Source organism: Nomascus leucogenys, chromosome 7b (genome assembly GCF_006542625.1).
Source record: "Nomascus leucogenys isolate Asia chromosome 7b, Asia_NLE_v1, whole genome shotgun sequence".
Classification (NCBI taxonomy): Eukaryota; Metazoa; Chordata; class Mammalia; order Primates; family Hylobatidae; genus Nomascus; species Nomascus leucogenys.
Window position 1 is genome coordinate 6,219,840 of NC_044387.1, and position 17,203 is coordinate 6,237,042.

The following is a 17,203-nucleotide window of genomic DNA, read 5'->3' on the forward strand; positions in this document are numbered from 1 at the left end:
CTAAAAACCCCCAAATTAAAACATACTACAAAAACACTATGACCAAATCAATATGTCATTGGCATAAGAATGACAGATTAGAATATAAAATATATGTGAGTATATATAATAATTTCATATAACAAAAGTAACATTTTGATACAGTGGGGAATTATTATTTAATACATAATTATTTTGTTTTCATCCCAGAAATAGTGTTATATATTGCCTGCCTAAAACCCTCCAAATTAAAACATACTACAAAAACACTATGACCAAACCGATGTCACTGGCATAAGAATGACAGATTAGAATATAAAATATATGTGAGTATATATAATAATTTAACAAAAGCAGCATTTCAATACAGTGGGGAATTATTTAATACATAATTATTTTGTTTTTCACTAAACCACAAAGATTTAACTGGCATAACAGGCTACTTATCCAGAAAAAAAATAAAATTGGACTCCTGTTTTAGCCATATATGAAAATAAGATTTATATTAAAGGCTTAAATAGAACAATAAAAATTCAGCAAGAAATTCTGAAGGGTTATATCAACACTCTCAACAAAGGGACAGGTTCCTAACCAAGACCAGATACCCAGGAGCTATAGAAGGAATGATAAACATTTGGTAATGCAAAAATTAATTTTTGTATGACAAAAGATGATGTAAAGTCAATATATAATTGAGATTTGGAACACAGAGCCACTTGTAAGGCTGAAATTTAACATACAGAGAACACGCACAAATTGACAGGAAGGGAACAAACAACCCAATAGAAAAGCAAAAAGAAAAACCAAGAGGCAAGTCACAGAAGGAAGCCAAATGTCACCCAACATATGAAAAGACCTTCAGACTTCCTGGGATGGCAAAGGGGAGCCAGTTGAAATAATGAGATACCACTTTATGCCTATCAGACTGGCAAAAAATAAATCTACAAATCTATTGTTGGCAGCTGTGTGAGAAAAGGGTACTCTTATGCATTGCTGCTAGAAATGAGAATTATAACTTCTGTTGAATGCAATCTGAAAATATCTATTAAAATTTAAAATGCACATACACTTTGAACCCAGCATGAGTAAAATGGAATTCCGTGGTAGAATAGAAACAAAATGATGCTTATCAGCAGAGGAAGACTTAGAGGTGTGCTATAGGGGAAAAATGCGTATACACATATATATCATATATACGCATATATTTATCATCTATACACACATACGTCTACTTTTATTATAAAATTTATTAACACTAGAAGATTTGTGGCACAAAGTTTACAAATAATAATAAAATATGATACTCTGTTTTATAAAATGTATATATTCAACTGATTCTCACAGAATGCTTTTTTGATTTTTGCCAAAGTCTTGTACCTGCAGCCAATAGATAGTTGCAACCGATACACAAATATAACATAATGTTACCCACAGACAGCTCAGTCACCGTGGAAGAAAACCCTCCTGGGGGTTGTCACTGAGGGTTCGCTGGGTCCTCACCCCAGGGAAGTGAAGACTTTGTGCCACATGATCAAGGGCTTGGATCATTGTGGTCTTTTGTGTTTCCAAAGACAATTACTACAATATTTCCCTTACCACATGCACTGTTGTGATATTATCTTGCCACTTCCATCAAAAGGTGAATGTTGTATCTCCTCGCCGTGAATCTGAGCTGACCTGTCATCATTGTGATCAATAGAATATGGCGGAAATGACACAGCTCCAGCCTTTGCCTCTTGGAGTGCTTCTTCTTAGAACTCAGTCACCATGCTGTGAGGAAGCCCAAGTGGCCACATGGAGAGGTCAACACAGAGGAGAGTTCAGGTCCCTTCCTGATAGGCCCAGCTGAGCTCCCAGCTTGCAGCCAGCATCAACCCCCAGCCATGTGAGGGAGGTCATGTTGAACCCTGCAGCCATCCCAGTATCCCAACACCATGTGAAGCAGATACACCACATGTGTAACCCACAGGCTTGTCATAATAAATGGTTGTTGGCAATTCAAACTACTAAGTTTTAGGGTGGTTTGTTACAAGGCAATAGATAACCTGAACAACTCTCCAAATGAGGACTTGGTTTAAAAATGTATTTTAATGATAGGAACAAATACATATATTATGCTTAAATGCCAAAATGTGTTACCATCTGTATAGTTTGCTTTCCTGGCAGTCTTTTTGGTTCTGTTTTCCTATTTTGCTTGGCTTCATTTTCTCCTTCCCACACATCACATCCTATGCCCCCAAATCAAGTTGATTCTGGATATTTATGCAATTATTTATTAATGTGTACAGACACATATAGAGAGGGTTTATTGAGGAGGGGATAACTGTGTTATAAAAATGACTCTGTGGTTCTATATTTTGCTTTCTTATTTGACAATTCTTTGTGAAAATTCCTCCAAATCCCCTATAGAGCTCCAATTCATTATTTTAAATAGTTGCATAAAATTCCACAGCATGGCCATTCCATATTAATCAACCATTCTCAGGGGTATGCTGGAGCCAGCATATACTGGCTGGTGAAAGTCTACTGTTAATTTTTCAGGAATTTTTGTGAGTCAGTTGTTAAATGCAGCCAATAAAAAAATTAAATTACACAAACTTCCAATTAAGCACATTTTATTAAAAACAAAGGTAATGCATACTCAGAGTAATCACAGCCTAATTATCTTACCTCATTTTACTATTATTGATGCACCTAGGGTGACTTACGTTTATTACAAAATACTACATAATGGCGCGCTTCTGTGCATCTCTCTCCAAGACAGTGTTCAGGGGCGTCACATAGGTAGTTTAAAATTGGCCTTGGTGGAACTATATACACCGTGGGAATTGGCAAACAATGCACATCAGGGCCTGATTGATTGTTTTGTTGATTGTCTAGACTTAAGCAAGTGATGGAGAAAATGTTAATGATGCAAATTCAACTTTAAAGTGTGTCATGTCTGTAGCTATTGCATTGTGGAGCAGGGACAGGTGAGGTGTTTGAATTATTAAGTAAGTTGGTTGAGAGAGGTTGCATGGAGAAGATAAGCACAGAGGCAAAGGAGGTGAGGGTGTGAGCCCAGCGAATATCTGAGACAAGAGCATCTGAGCAGAAGGAACCAGAAGTGCAAAGGCCCTGGGGCAGGTGTGTGCCTGGCAGGTCGGAGGAATGGGAAGGAGGGCAGTGTGGCTGGAGCCCAGTGAACAGGAGAAAGTGAAGGGGGGTGGAATGCAGGAGAGGTAATAGGAGGGGATGTTAGAGAAGGTGCAGGGAGCCAGTCAAATTATCTGGGGCTTTGCAGAGTCCTGGAAGGGCGCTGGCTTGCATTTCAGGTGAAAAGGAGGTGCCTCGGCAAGGTTTCGGCAGAAAAGCAGCATAATCTGGCTTACCGTCTAAAGGCTTCTTCTGACTGCAGTGCTGAGAACAGACTGCAGAGGCAAGGATGAAGGTGGCTTGCACTAGGATGGAACCGGGGCAGGGTGGAGAGAAGCCGTCAGATTCTGGATGCACTGGGGCAACGAAACAACAGTTTCCTGACAGATTGGATGTAGGGTGCAGGAGAAAGAGGAACCATGAATAAACAAAGGCTCCTGGCCCAAGCCACGGGGAAGAAAGGGCAGCCACCAACCCAGATGGGGAGGTGGGAGGAAATGAGGAGATCAGTGTTGAACGTGTTGGATGTGAGCAGAGGTGTCTTTGACACCCACGTTGAAAACCTAGTTGGAGGTCAGGAGTCAGGACAGAGGTCCAGGCTGGAGGCGTACATGGGAGTCATTGGCATCGGAGGGCATTTAAAACCCCAAGGCGGGATGAGTTCAGTAAGGGAATAAGAGGGTAATAAAACAAGACACAGGAAGGACTGAGCTCCAGAACGCGCCAACACATTCAAGGTCAAGGACACAAAAAAGAGCCAGCAAGGGACTGAGGAGGAACTACCAGAGAGGTGGGAGCGAGGCTGAGAGCAGCAGAGTCCTGGCAGCCAGGTGAGGAGAGGGCAGCAAGGAGGAGAGAGAGACCAGCCAGCAGAGTCAGACTCAGAGGGTGGCTCAGACAGCCGACGTCTGCCAGTCGACCCTGGGTTTTGGGTTAGGGGTCACTGCTGACTTCATTAAGCCTCAGGGAATCCATGGGGTCAAGAGTGTGCTGGAGGGGGTGTTCAAGAAAGATGGGGAGGAGTTTCGCTCCTTCAAAGAGCTGTGTTATCCAGAGGGAGAAAGAAACATGGAAGTGGCCGGGCGCCGTGGCTCACGGCTGTAATCCCAGTGGGAGGTTGAGGCGGGCAGATCACCTGAGGTCAGGAGTTTGAGACCAGCCTGGACAACATGGTGAAACCCCGTGTCTACTAAAAATACAAAAATTAGCCATGCATGGTATGCATGCCTGTAATTCCAGCTACTCAGGAGGCTGAGGCAGGAGAATCGCTTGAACCCAGGAGGCTGAGGTTGCAGTGAGCTAAGATCGCGCCACTGCACTCCAGCCTGGGCTACAGAGCCAGACTCCATTAAAAACAAACAAACGAACAAACAAAAAACATGAAAGTGGAGGGCAGGAGTAGAGATCAAGACTGTTTTTGAAAATGGAGGAACAATCAGGGTACAGTGGCTCTCACCTGTAATCCTAGCACATTGGGAGGCTGAGGTGGGAAGCATTGCTTGAGCCCAGGAGTTTGAGATCAGTCTGGGCAACATAATGAGACCCCTGTTTCTACAAAAATTGTAAAAGTTAGTCTGATGTAGTGTTGCATGCCTGTAGTCCCAGGAATTCCAGGCAGCAGTGAGCTGTGATCAGACCACTGCACTCCAGCCTGGGCAACAAAGTGAGACCCCATCTCAAAAAATAAAATGTAAAATAAAATAAAATAAAATAAAGATGGAGAAACAGTGGGTGCATGAATGCTGATGCTAGGAGTGGAGCACCTGTAGCAGGGCACAAAACAGACGGACTGCTCCCTGGTAAAGCCTGGGCTTTGATGGGGCCCCTTCCAGTCAGTGGCACATGCTCTTCCCCACCCCTGCATGTCCATCCCCAGAGGAGAGCGAGCCCTGCGCCTCGCTCAGATGCGGCCCCGTTGGGAGCGGCACATGCTCTTTTAAAAGAACACCCCAACTGCAGTGGGACGTCCCACCTTCCCATGAATCACCCCAGAAAATAACCGAGTGGCTGGCAAATATTCAAACCAAACCCCCAGTGCGGGAGGCAGCAAGACGTGACATGAACGAGGAGTGTGCAGGATGAGCCCGAGAGGCAGGGACAGACGGGCTCTTGTTAGAAATGTCTACTTGTGGCTCCCCCATCTAATTTCTGAATATGATAATGAATAAATATTGGTCTTTGCTTCCGCAGCCTTTTCTATCTGGGTGGCTCAGCCAATTAGATGCTGCCACCTTTTGTTTTCTAGAACTGTTGAGAAACTGGGGCTCAGAGAGAAGAAAGGCATCCCCCAAGGTCTCAGGGCAAGATGGTAACAGGGAAGGGGACACCGAATGGTCAGAGACCCTGGGAAGGATCTGTGTTTGCCCTAAGCTTGAACTCTACCTCCTGCATTTGTCTCTGTAATGCACCCTCCGAGTGTCATCCAACTACTGCTTAAATACCACCAACGGCAGGGAGCTCGCTACCACTAAGTGGTCCGTGCCATCGTTAGTTGGTTCAGAATGTTAGAAAGTTCCTTCATTTGACAAACTTCTTTCTTGAATTCCTGTAATGTCTTGAGCAGTTCTCTAGACGTGGGATGCTGTGAACTGGTCCTTCAGGGTCCCTGCCCTCAGTGGAGAGACAAACAGGAACCTACACACAGCAGCACAGGGAGGAGAGGCAGGAGCATCCAGCTCGTGCTTATGCAGTGCAGAGGACGCAAGGCCACAGGAGAGGGTGATGAGGCTTTTTGCATTAGTTGACATTGAGCACTGTCAACTAAGCTGAGAGCTGGGTGACAGGAAGGAGCTCTATGTGTGGGTCCAAGTGAGGGCAGAATTCTGAACAGAGGGATGGGATTGTGGAAAGAATTCCCAGAGGTGGGCAGGCACCCTTGACATTCTCACTGGAGAAGAGTCAGTCCCAGGATCAAAAACTGGAGGGCTGGGCGCAGTGGCTCATGCCTGTAATCCCAGCACTTTGAGAGGCCAAGCAGGGTGGATCACTTGAGGTCAGGAGTTCAAGACCAGCCTGGCCAATATGGGGAAACCCCGTCTCTACTGAAAACACAAAAATTAGCCAGGCATGGTGGCGCACGCCTGTAATCCCAGCTACTCGGGAGGCTGAGGCACGAGAATTGCTTGAACCCGGGAGGTGGAGGTTGCAGTGAGTGGAGATTGTGCCATTGCACTCCAGCCTGGGCAACAGTGAGACTCCGTCTAAAAAAAAAAAAAAAAAAAAACCTGGAGTAAGGCAATTGGGCAATTGGTCGCAGGGCAGGGGCCACCTGTCTGGCTGTGCATCACCCTTCAGCAGCTCCTCCCCCAGTTCATCTCCCCACCTTCCCCACCCCCACCAACTCTAGGTCTTCTGGCCCTCCTGTCTTCCCTGAGTGGTGCTGGGAGGAGGGTCTGGGTGGGCTTGGGATCACAGAGGGCAGACACATTGAGGAGGCTCTTGAGGTCACAAAGGCCCACTGCTATGGTTTGAATATTTACCCCCTTCAAAACTCATATAAAACTTAATTGCCAATTTGGCAGTGTTGAGAGGTGGAGCCTTTAGAGATGATTGGATCATGAATCATGAGGGTTCTGCCCTTGTGAATGGGTTAATCCATTCACAGATTAGTAGCTTAGTAGATGAATGGGCTAATGGATTAATGGGTTATGACAAGGGTGGCATTAGTGGCTTTATACAAGAAGGGAGAGAGACCTGAGCCAGCACACTCAGCCCCTCACCATGTGATGCCCTGTGCCACCTCGGGACTCTGCAGAGAGCCTCCACCAGCAAGAAGGTCCTCACCAGATGCAGTGCCTTGACCTTGGACTTTTCAGCCTCTATACCTGTGAGAAGCAATTTGCTTTTCCTTATTAAAAAAACCCAGTTTCAGGTATTCTGTCATAAGCAACAAAAAATGGACTAAGACACCCACAGAGGAGGGGCTGAGTCAGGACACCGGGTCTGGCTGCTCCCCGACCTGTGGAGGCCCTGAAGCCCCAGACTTATTGTGCTTGCCAGACTGTGAGGCAGCTTCTCCTGTGACCGAGGCCCCTCTGGCTCCCTCCCCTCAGCCAATGGCCCCCCTCTGCCCCTTGGGCCCATGTGCCAGCTTCCCTCACCCAGGGGGCAGCCCTGCAGAGACCTCATCCAAGGAAAACCCCATCCCTCCTGGGCCTTCTCTGAGGTTGCAGTGAGCTGCACAGTGTTCCCAAAATGACACATCTGCATCCTAACCCCAGGAGCTGTGAATGTGACCTTATTCGGATATGGGGCTTTTGCAGATGTGATTAAGACAAAGCCCAACCTAAATCTACTGACTGGCCATCCTCATGAGAGGAAGGAGAGGGAGGTTTGAGACACTCAGACACAGAAGGCACCCACAGCGAAGGCCACGTGACATTGCAGGCAGAGAGGAGAGGGATGCGGCCACAAGCCAAGGAATGCCAAGAGCTTCCAGGACCCACTGGAGGCTGGGCAAGAGGGGTCCGGAGCAGACTCACCCTCAGCCTCTAGAAGGAACCAACCCTGCCGACACCTAGATTTCGGACCCTGGGCTCCAGAACTGTGAGAGAAGACATTGCTGTTGATTTCGGCCACCTAGTTTGCGGCCATATGTTATGGTAACCCTGAGCTAACTCACAGAAGGATCAAAACCACTCAGGTGACGGGTGCTCCATAAATATGAGTGGGATGCGTGGATGAGAGGCTGGTCCCGAACAGTGGAGCGCCCCCGCCCCACACCTTCTTTCCTTTAACACTGCAAGGTCACAGCCTCTCTCAGCATCTGGCCCCACTTTCTGAATCTCGCCCTGGCCCCCGGGGCGTCCCATTGAGGCCCCCTGCTCAGCCATGCTGTGGCTGTGACCTGGCAGCTCTGGGCTCCTGTCGAATGAGTGTGCGGGAACTCAAATAATACCTGCAAACTGCCCGGGGCAGCCACGAGTGCAAACGCATCAGTGCGCCTCCACCTCCACAGCAAGTGACCCCAGTGAGATGTGTCCCCAAATGGAGGGTAGTTTTGCTTGAAGCTGATGTCTCTTATATGTAATTTTATTCTTATCGATAGAAGCAGCTTGTAAAATGTGTAGCTACGTGTGTTTAAAGGCTTTTACACTGTGTAAAATTTTTCCTAAAGTTAGATTCACAAATCAGGGGGTGGGGGAAGTATTTTGTCAGATGCGTCCCCGCTCCAGCTGGCCACGGTGCCTGCTGCTCCGGCCTCTCCCCACGCCTGCCAGGGTGGGGTTCCCTGCCTGCGCCTGGAAGGGAAAGGGCCCAGGACCTTCCCAGTGCCCTCCTCCCGGCTCCCTCCGGACGGGCCATATTGTCCCAGGAGTTGGTCTGAGATAGAAGCTGTGCCCTCAGGAAAGCTGCATTCCAAACATTTTGTCTCCACCCAGGAGAGGATCTGAGCTGCCTGCCCAGCGGGGAACAGCCCTGCACAGCCAGCTGCTCACAGAGCCTGCATGAGGCCCCATCCCCTGCTGGGTCATCATTTGCTTTCCACGGCCCCCTCTCCTTGGTGGTCCTCGGTTCTCACATCTCAAACCCCACAAGGCTCTTGAGGCCACAGTGGCCCACTGATATGGTTTGAATATTTGCCTCCTTTAAAACTTATATGAAACTTAATTGCCAATTTGGCAGTGTTGAGAAGTGGAGCCTTTTTTTTTTGAGACGGATTTTTGCTCTTGTTGCCCAGGCTGGAGTGCAATGGCATGATCTTAGCTCACTGAAACCTCCGCCTCTCAGATTCAAGCGATTCTCCTGCTTCAGCCTCCTGAGTAGCTGGGGTTACAGGTGTGCGCCACCATGCCCGGCTAGTTTTGTATATTTTTACTAGAGACGGAGTTTCTCCGTGTTGGTCAGGCTGGTCTCAAACTCCCAACCTCAGGTGATCCGTGCCCGGCCAAGAGAGGTGGAGCCTTTAACAGGTGATTGGGGCCGGGTGCGGTGGCCCACGCCTGTAATCCTAGCACTTTGGGGGCCAAGGCTGGTGGATCACTTAAGGACAGGAGTTCAAAACCAGCCTGGCCAACATGGCGAAACCCCGTTTATACTAAAAATACAAAACAACCAGCCAGGTGTGGTGGCAGACACCTGTAATCCCAGCTAGTCAGAGGCTGAGGCAGGAGAATTGCTGGAACCAGGGAGGCGGAGGTGGCAGTGAGCTGAGATCGCACCATTGCACTCCAGCCTGGGTGACAGAGTGAGACTACATCTCAAAAACCAAATAAACAAAAAAAAGAGGTGATTGGATCATGAGGGTTCTGCCCTCGTGAATGGGTTAATCCATACACAGATTAGAAGTTTAATAGATGAATGAGCTAATGAATTAATGGGTTATGACGAGAGTGGCATTAGCGGCTTTATATAAGGAGGAAGAGAGACCTGAGCCAGCACACTCAGCCCCTCACCATATGATGTCCTGCACCACCTCAGGACTCTGCAGAGGACAAGGCATCCGTGACTGCCTCCATCATAAAGCCTGGTGAGGCTGGGGAGTGTGACCACTCCCAGGACACTCAGAGCCCGGCTCTCACGTCCTGAGAAGCCCAAGGCACACAGGGAGGCCACTCGTGCCCCCTCGCTCCATCAGCAGCACCAGCCAAGTCCACCTGGGACCCGAGGTGGTAGTGAACCGCCTTCCCAGGATGAGTGCAGCCCCAGCATCCGGTCACCTCCCGCCTGTCCAGCCTTCCTACCTGAGGCCCCAGAAACTGGGGAGGGGAGCTGAGACCCCCGCCGGCCCTTGGCCGGATTCCTCAACCACAGAAGCCAGGAACATAGCAAGACCCAAAACCATGGTTCTCTCACACAGCTGTGTTTGGGAGGTTTATCAGGCAGCTGGAGGGAACTGGAAGACAGGAAAGACGGGAAGCTGTTATGATTGGCATCATAATCCCCACCCCCATAATGAGGAAGCCTCTCTGGTGCAGTGGCCACACAGGGAAAACGTGAGCTGTCTGCCCTCCCACAGTTGCTACCTTGCCAGAGGGCAGCTTGGGTGCGAAGTCAGGGGACCTGATTAGACCTGCAGGATCCCCCAGCTGTGGGAAGGCAGGTCAGGCCCGGAGCAGGAACTCAGGGGGCTCCACTGGAAAGAAGTTGCCAAGTGTCCCAGCCCCGGGGGTCTCAGAGCACAGCTTTTCTGGAGCAGCCTCATTTCAACAGCTCCGGGTCCAGGTCCAGGCATTACAGGGTGCAAAGCTTCTACAGTCTGTCATTTTAACTAAAGAAACACAAAGATATTCTCCTCTTATCAGGTGTATAGAAACTATACCATGTGGGCCAGGCGCGGCGGCTCACGCCTATAATCCCAGCACTTTGGGAGGCCGAGGCAGGCAGATCACCTGAGGTCAGGAGTTCAAGACCAGCCTAGCCAACATGGTGAAAACCCCATCTCTACTAAAAATACAAAAATTAGCCAGGTATGGCAGCGGGCGCTTGTAATCCCAGCTACTCAGGAGGCTGAGGCAGGAGAATCACTTGAACCCAGGAGGCGAAGGTCGCAGTGATTCGAGAGCACGCCACTGCACATGCATTACTGGGGCCCTCCCAGTACCTTGGAAGCTGCTGTGTGAGGGAGGGAGGAGCTGTGAGGTTTCCCTAGCTCCTAGGAAGTCCACTTTGCTCTTTAGGGATCCTGCCCCCTTGCTCCGGAAAACATCTCCACATCACACCGGGCCACTGTTGCAGCACCACAGAGCCCTGCTGTCAGCTGCTGCTCCCAGGGAGATTCAGCCAGAGATGTGTGTGTGTTGCGGGTGGTGGTGGCGGGGGGGTGCTTCTGAGAAGCCCAGAGCAGGGAGGGTGATGCCCTGGAATCTCAAGGTCGGAGCCTCCTGCCTTAGAAAGGGGTAGACCGAGGCTGTGAGCAGGGAAGGGCCTTGTCCCCTCAGAGTCGGTCTGCCTGTACCCCCCAGGTGAGTTAACACGTGATTAGCTTTGAGCAGCATCATGAGAACAGCATGACCGGTGCTTTCTATGCGACCCAGGGACTCTGATCTTACCCTTGGTCCCAATGACATCCTGCCAGTCCCCAGGGGCTCCTAAATGGTGAATGGACATCAGCTGGTGGGCCCTGTCTGACCCCCCACAGCCCAGATTTTGATAGCCAGAGCAGACAGGGCAGGGCACAGGGTCTGTGCCCAGGGTGGCCTGAACAAGGCACTGGCCCAGGGTGTGGAACCCAACCCATTAGGAGCACCCCATTCTGCCCTGCACTTTGGAGGCCAGAACCCTGTGCAGACTCCTCAAAACGTGGTTCCTCCCTCTGCTGACACCTCTCTGGATGGGGACTCACTGCCTCTAAGGCCATGGATGTCATTCTTGCCCATTAGAAAGCTCTGTCTGGCCAGGCACAGTAGTTCACGCCTGTAGTCCCAGCACTTCAGGAGGCTGAGGCAGGAGGATCACTTGAGGCCAGGGGTTCGAGACCAACCTGGACAACACAGTGCAACCCCATCTCTAAAAAAATTTAAAAATTAGCTGGGCATGGTAGCACATGCCTACAGTCCCAGCTACTTGGGAGCCTGAGGGGAGAGGATTGCTTGAGCCCAGGAGGTTGAGGCTGCAGTGAGCCATGATCTCACCACTGCACTCCAGCCTGAGAAACAGAGCAAGACCCTGTCTCAAAAACAAAAAACAAACAAACAAAAAACAAACAAAAAAAACCCCCACTCTGCGTGATGCTGATATAGAACCTGCCTGCTACGCCCGGTCACCTGGGGCCTCTGCCTCCCGCAGGTGAGCCCACGGGGAAGCTGAGTCTCTGTCTCAGGCTGTGGGCTCCCTTGCACCCATTTCTTGCCTCCCTCAGCCCCTGGGACTCAGGCCGTTTCCTTCTTCCAGAACAGCTACCCCAGCCCATTCTGTCCTCCAGCAGTCAGGACAAGCTCTTCAAGAAGATTCCATCTCCCAGCACACCCCACACTAATTGTGTCCTTGAGAAGAAAGCACCAAAGTCTCTTGTGGCCGGTGTATACAGTTGTCCCTCAGTATCCTGGGGATTGGTTCCGGGACCCCGCCCCCCGCCCCAAGGATACCAAAATCCACAAATGCTCAAGTCCTTGATATAAAATGACATAGTATTTGCATATAACCTACACACATCCTCTCGTGTACTTATAAATCATCTCTAGATTACTTATAATCCTTGATACAATGTAAATGCTATGTAAATAGTATATTTTTAAATTTGTATTTTTTTTTTTTTTTTTTTGTGGAGACAGAGTCTCACTCTGTCACCAGGCTGGAGTGCAGTGGCACAATCTCGGCTCACTGCAACCTCCACCTCCTGAGTTCAAGTGATTCTCCTGCCTCAGCCTCCCGAGTAGCTGGAATCACAGGCATGCCCCACCATACCAGGCTAATTTTTGTATTTTTGGTAGAAACAGGGTTTCACCAGGTTGGTCTCAAACTCCTGACCTCAAGTGATCCACCTGCCTCGGCCTCCCAAAAGTGCTGGGATTACAGGCATGAGCTACTGCGCCTTGCCTTTCCTCTGAATATTCTTGATCCAAGGTTGTTGAATCTGAAGATGTGGAACCCGCAGACATTGAAGGCCGACTGTACCGACGTGATGGAGAAGACTATCTATAGATACATGCTACCCCTCCCCCACTGTCTGGCTGGATCAGGGGCTGGGCTGGGAGACAGAGCTAGGCGGGCGGAGGGCTTTCCTGAATGAAGGAGAACGGATGGTGGGAGAGCAGATGCCTCCATGTGGGGACTCGAGATAGAGAGGGAGGATTTTAAAGATACTTTTTGCTGCTTATTAAAAATCTACTATGTGCTACCAGAGAATGGTTCTATTTTCCACAGTATGGCAGACTTAATCACTGAATAAGAGTCCCACTGCAAAGCAACGGAAAATATAATGTATATATGTATGTATATGAATGTATTTTATATGTGCATATATACATAGAGATCTATAATGTATGTGTTAAAATGCGCCACACTGAGCAAGCAAGAACAAGGAAAATACAAACCAGAGAACTTCAAGTGAAAGTGAAATCCCAAGAGGGGAGCAGTTGCCAAAGCTGGCTTTGCCTGGGGGACCTCAGCCATGCCTGGTTACCTGATCTGCCTTTGTCATGACCGCATATGGCCCTGGGGATGGGAGGAAAGCCAGGGCCCACCCATCAAGGGAAATCAGGAAACCTGGCGGGGTGCAGCGGCTCACGCCTGTAATCCCAGCACTTTGGGAGGCTAAGGTAGGCAGATCACTTGAGGTCAGGAGTTCGAGTGCAGCCTGACCAACATGGTGAAACTCATCTCTACTAAAATACAAAAATTAGCTGGGCGTGGTGGCGGGCGCCTGTAGTCCCAGCTCCTCAGCAGGCTGAGGCAGGAAAATCGCTTGAACCCAGGACGTGGAAGTTGCTGTGAGCCGAGACAGCGCCACTGCATTCCAGCCTGGGCGACAGAGTGAGACTCTGTCTCAAAAAAAAAAAAAACAAAAAACAAACAAACAAACAAACAAAACAGGAAACCCTACATAAAGCTGGTATCCTCCAAAGGACTGTGCTTTCACTATTGGAGTAAGATGGGGAAGGGGGGCTGAAGAAAGGGAAAGCAAGGACACTTGTCTATATCAATCTTGGACATGAGTAAAAAAATGAATAAAAACATCCCGTAAAGAGTCATAACCACAAGCCAGATGGGCTTAGCCAGGGCTCATAACCACAGCCGTAATATGGGTCTTACACTAGCTGTGTGGACCCCAAATCCTTAGACTAGGATTTTCATATAAAAGAGCCAAATTGGAGTGACCCTACACATCCAGCAGAAGCAGATGTGAATAATCTCTGGAGGTTCCCATTTTCAACCTAGGCCCTGAAGAATTCTCCACAATTAAGTTGAAAGGACCACAGTCAAAACCCTCCAAGACCCACAAGGGAAAAAGCACCATGAGCAAGCGTCAAGGTAAACCACAGGCAGCACAGTGAGGCTGCAAAGTTTGGATATTAGCGTCATCAGACACAGAACAGAAAATAAAGTTAATCCATAGAAAGAATTAAAGAAAGGGTTCAAAAATATGAATAATATGAATAAAGAACAACAGACTATAAAAAGGCCAAGATGTTTTGAAAAAGAAAACTTCTAGAAATGAAAAAAAGCATATCTAATTGAAATAAAATGAACGATTAAATAGAGTTGATGCAGCTGTTTTAGTCAAGTGCTATAGTGTTTGTTCCACCGCTGCTGTAACAAACACCAAATGAGTAGGAGTTCAAATATTTCTTGCTCATATACTGTTCAAAACGAGTGTTCCTGACTGGCAGGCAGCTCTCCTCCCAGGGTGACTCCATCTGTGGCTCCAGCATCTCAGCACAGGGCTTCCAATCTCACCAGGCTTGTCGGCATCAGGGAGTACCACAGTATCAGGTCACGCAGGGGACCAGGTTTGAGGACCAGGCTCAGCAATGTTGTGTTTTACTTGATTCACATTTTATTATTGACCACGTTGGGTTGCAAAGAAGGCAGGGCATGCAGTCCAGCTGCATGCCCAGCAGGAAGAGGAGATGGGCTTGGTAGGTGGCTAGGCCATCTGGGCCATGGCTGCTGAATAAAGGTGGAGATCCCAGTCAGTGCTGGCCATGGCCATTGTTTAGCTGACAGCACTTTTCAAAACCCTGCCCGCCATTATTGCAGTTCATCCTTAAGATGGATTCCCATCCTGGGAGTTGAACTAAGCAGGCAAGATCATTCCATTTTACAGATGAGGCAACTAAGGCTCAAAGAGGGGTAGTGACCTGTCCAAGACTACACAGCTGCTGAGGGGCCCAGTAAGACTGGAGCCAGGATTTCCCACATCGCACTCCTGCCTCTTACTCCAGACGACCAGGGAAGGGAGAGGGATCATGGAGCCGGAGGTCCTCCACTTGTCCCTGTGTTTTCAGCTGAGCTGGTGAGCCTACCGGCCCAGCACAGGGGCTAAGATGGGCTCAAGTCCGAGCTAAGCCCTGCTTGAATGCTGGCATCCTGGGGTGCTGGGGTGGCCAGCTGGGTAGGCTGCAAGGTGAAGCAGCAGGTCTGGATCTGACTCACCCAGGAGAGATAAGAGGTCACGTTAGTGGGTCAGTCCACGAGTATTTACCCAAGGCTAGGTGCTGCTATGGGTCTCCAACAAGCAAAGCCTAGAAGCAGGGACACAAAATCCAGGTAGGACTCACCTGATGAGCTGGCCTTTTAGTGCCTAACTCTGAGTGCCAATGGCGTGCCAGGCCTCTAACCTCACGTACCTCATGTCACTGCATCCTCACTAGGACCTGTGGAGGAGGGACTTCCAGCACTGTTTTTGTGCCTGTAGTGATGATGGTGATAATGATAATGATGATGATGTGATGGTAATTATACTGACAGTAGTGGTGATGATGGTGACAATGATGGTGATGGTGACAATGATGATGATGGTAGTGACGATGGTGATGATAGTGACAGTGATGGTGGTGATGATGATGGTGATAATGATGGTGATGATGATGTGATGGTGATGATAGCGACAGTGGTGGTGATGGTGACAATGATGGTGATAATGATGGAGGTGATGACAATGTGATGGTGATGATGGTGACAGTGGTGGTGATGATGGTGATGTTGATATGATGGTGATGATGTTGATGGAGGTGATGATGATGTGATGGTGATGATGGTGACAGTGGTGGTGATGATGTAATGGTGATGATGGTGACAGGGGAGGTGATGATGAGGATGACGGTGATGATGATGATATGATGGTGATGATGGTGACAGTGGTGGTGATGATGGTGATAATGATGGAGGTGATGATGATGTGATAGTGATGATGGTGACAGTGGTGGTGATGATGGTGATGTTGATGATGGAGGTGATGATGATGTGATGGTGATGATGGTGACAGTGGTGGTGATGATGTAATGGTGATGATGGTGACAGGGGAGGTGATGATGAGGATGATGACGGTGATGATGATGATGTGATGGTGATGATGGTGACAGTGGTGGTGATGATGGTGATAATGACGGAGGTGATGATGTGATAGTGATGATGGTGACAGTGGTGGTGATGGTGTGATGATGACATCGATGATGTCATCTGACATTTATTGAATATTATGTGTCCAGCAAGCTTCAAGCTCTCCAGATACTCAACTTTTTTAATAGCCCTATGAAGAATAGATTCCTTATTGCCTCCATTTGACATAGAAGGAAACTGAGGCTTATTGAGGTAAGTGATTTGCCTGGGGTTACAGAGTGAGGTGAGGATGTGCCCAGGATTCACACGCCAGGGTCTGACTCAAGCATCACACTCTAACCACTGCACCACCCAGCCTCTTCCACCCTGGGCCACACCTCCCCTGGGATAGAGCCTCGGTCTGAGCACTCTCTTTATACCCAGCTCTGTGCCCTGGGCCTGCACACAGTAGGTGGAGAAGTTGTCTTACGAATGGTGTGTGCACTATGATTTTGTACCTTTGTAAAAACCCACCTAGGTATTAATGCATCACCGTTCTAGGTAATAATAAACCAACCCATATGAAATGCCTGTGCATAAATAAATGAATTCACGCAATTGTTGGCCAACCCAGGTCCATTGGCTGACTCTTCTTGGAAGAATCATTTCTGGGACATCTTCATCATCTACTTTCTTATCAGCCAGGCCCCTCAGCCCAGTCCCCCACTGACCTAGGGGTCCAGGACACTCCCTGGGCTACACCCCCAGAGGGTGGGGACCCCATGTGTCTCTAGGTCCATGATGCCCCTCTGCTCACCACTGCCCAAGTCTTACAAGGAAAGTAGGCTGGTGGGACAGGGATGGGGGTTGGGATGGCACTGGCAGCTTTGATCCATTGCCAGAAGATATGGGGGCAGGAACACACTTTTCTCTAGACAAGCTGTTCGCTTACCAGCTGACTTTGGTAAAAAGAAAAAAAAAAAAAATCCTAGTTCCATCTGTTCCCAGAGCAGAGCTGGTGTGAGTCCTGGGGCTTCCTGCAGCTCAGGCGGCCAGACCCAGTTTCAGACTCCAAGACAGCTGCCCTCTGGATTATTTTGGGAAGCAGCTCAACTCCGAGGCACCCCAGCCTTCGAGGCATTTCCCTTCGCTTCGAAGCTGTTTGCAC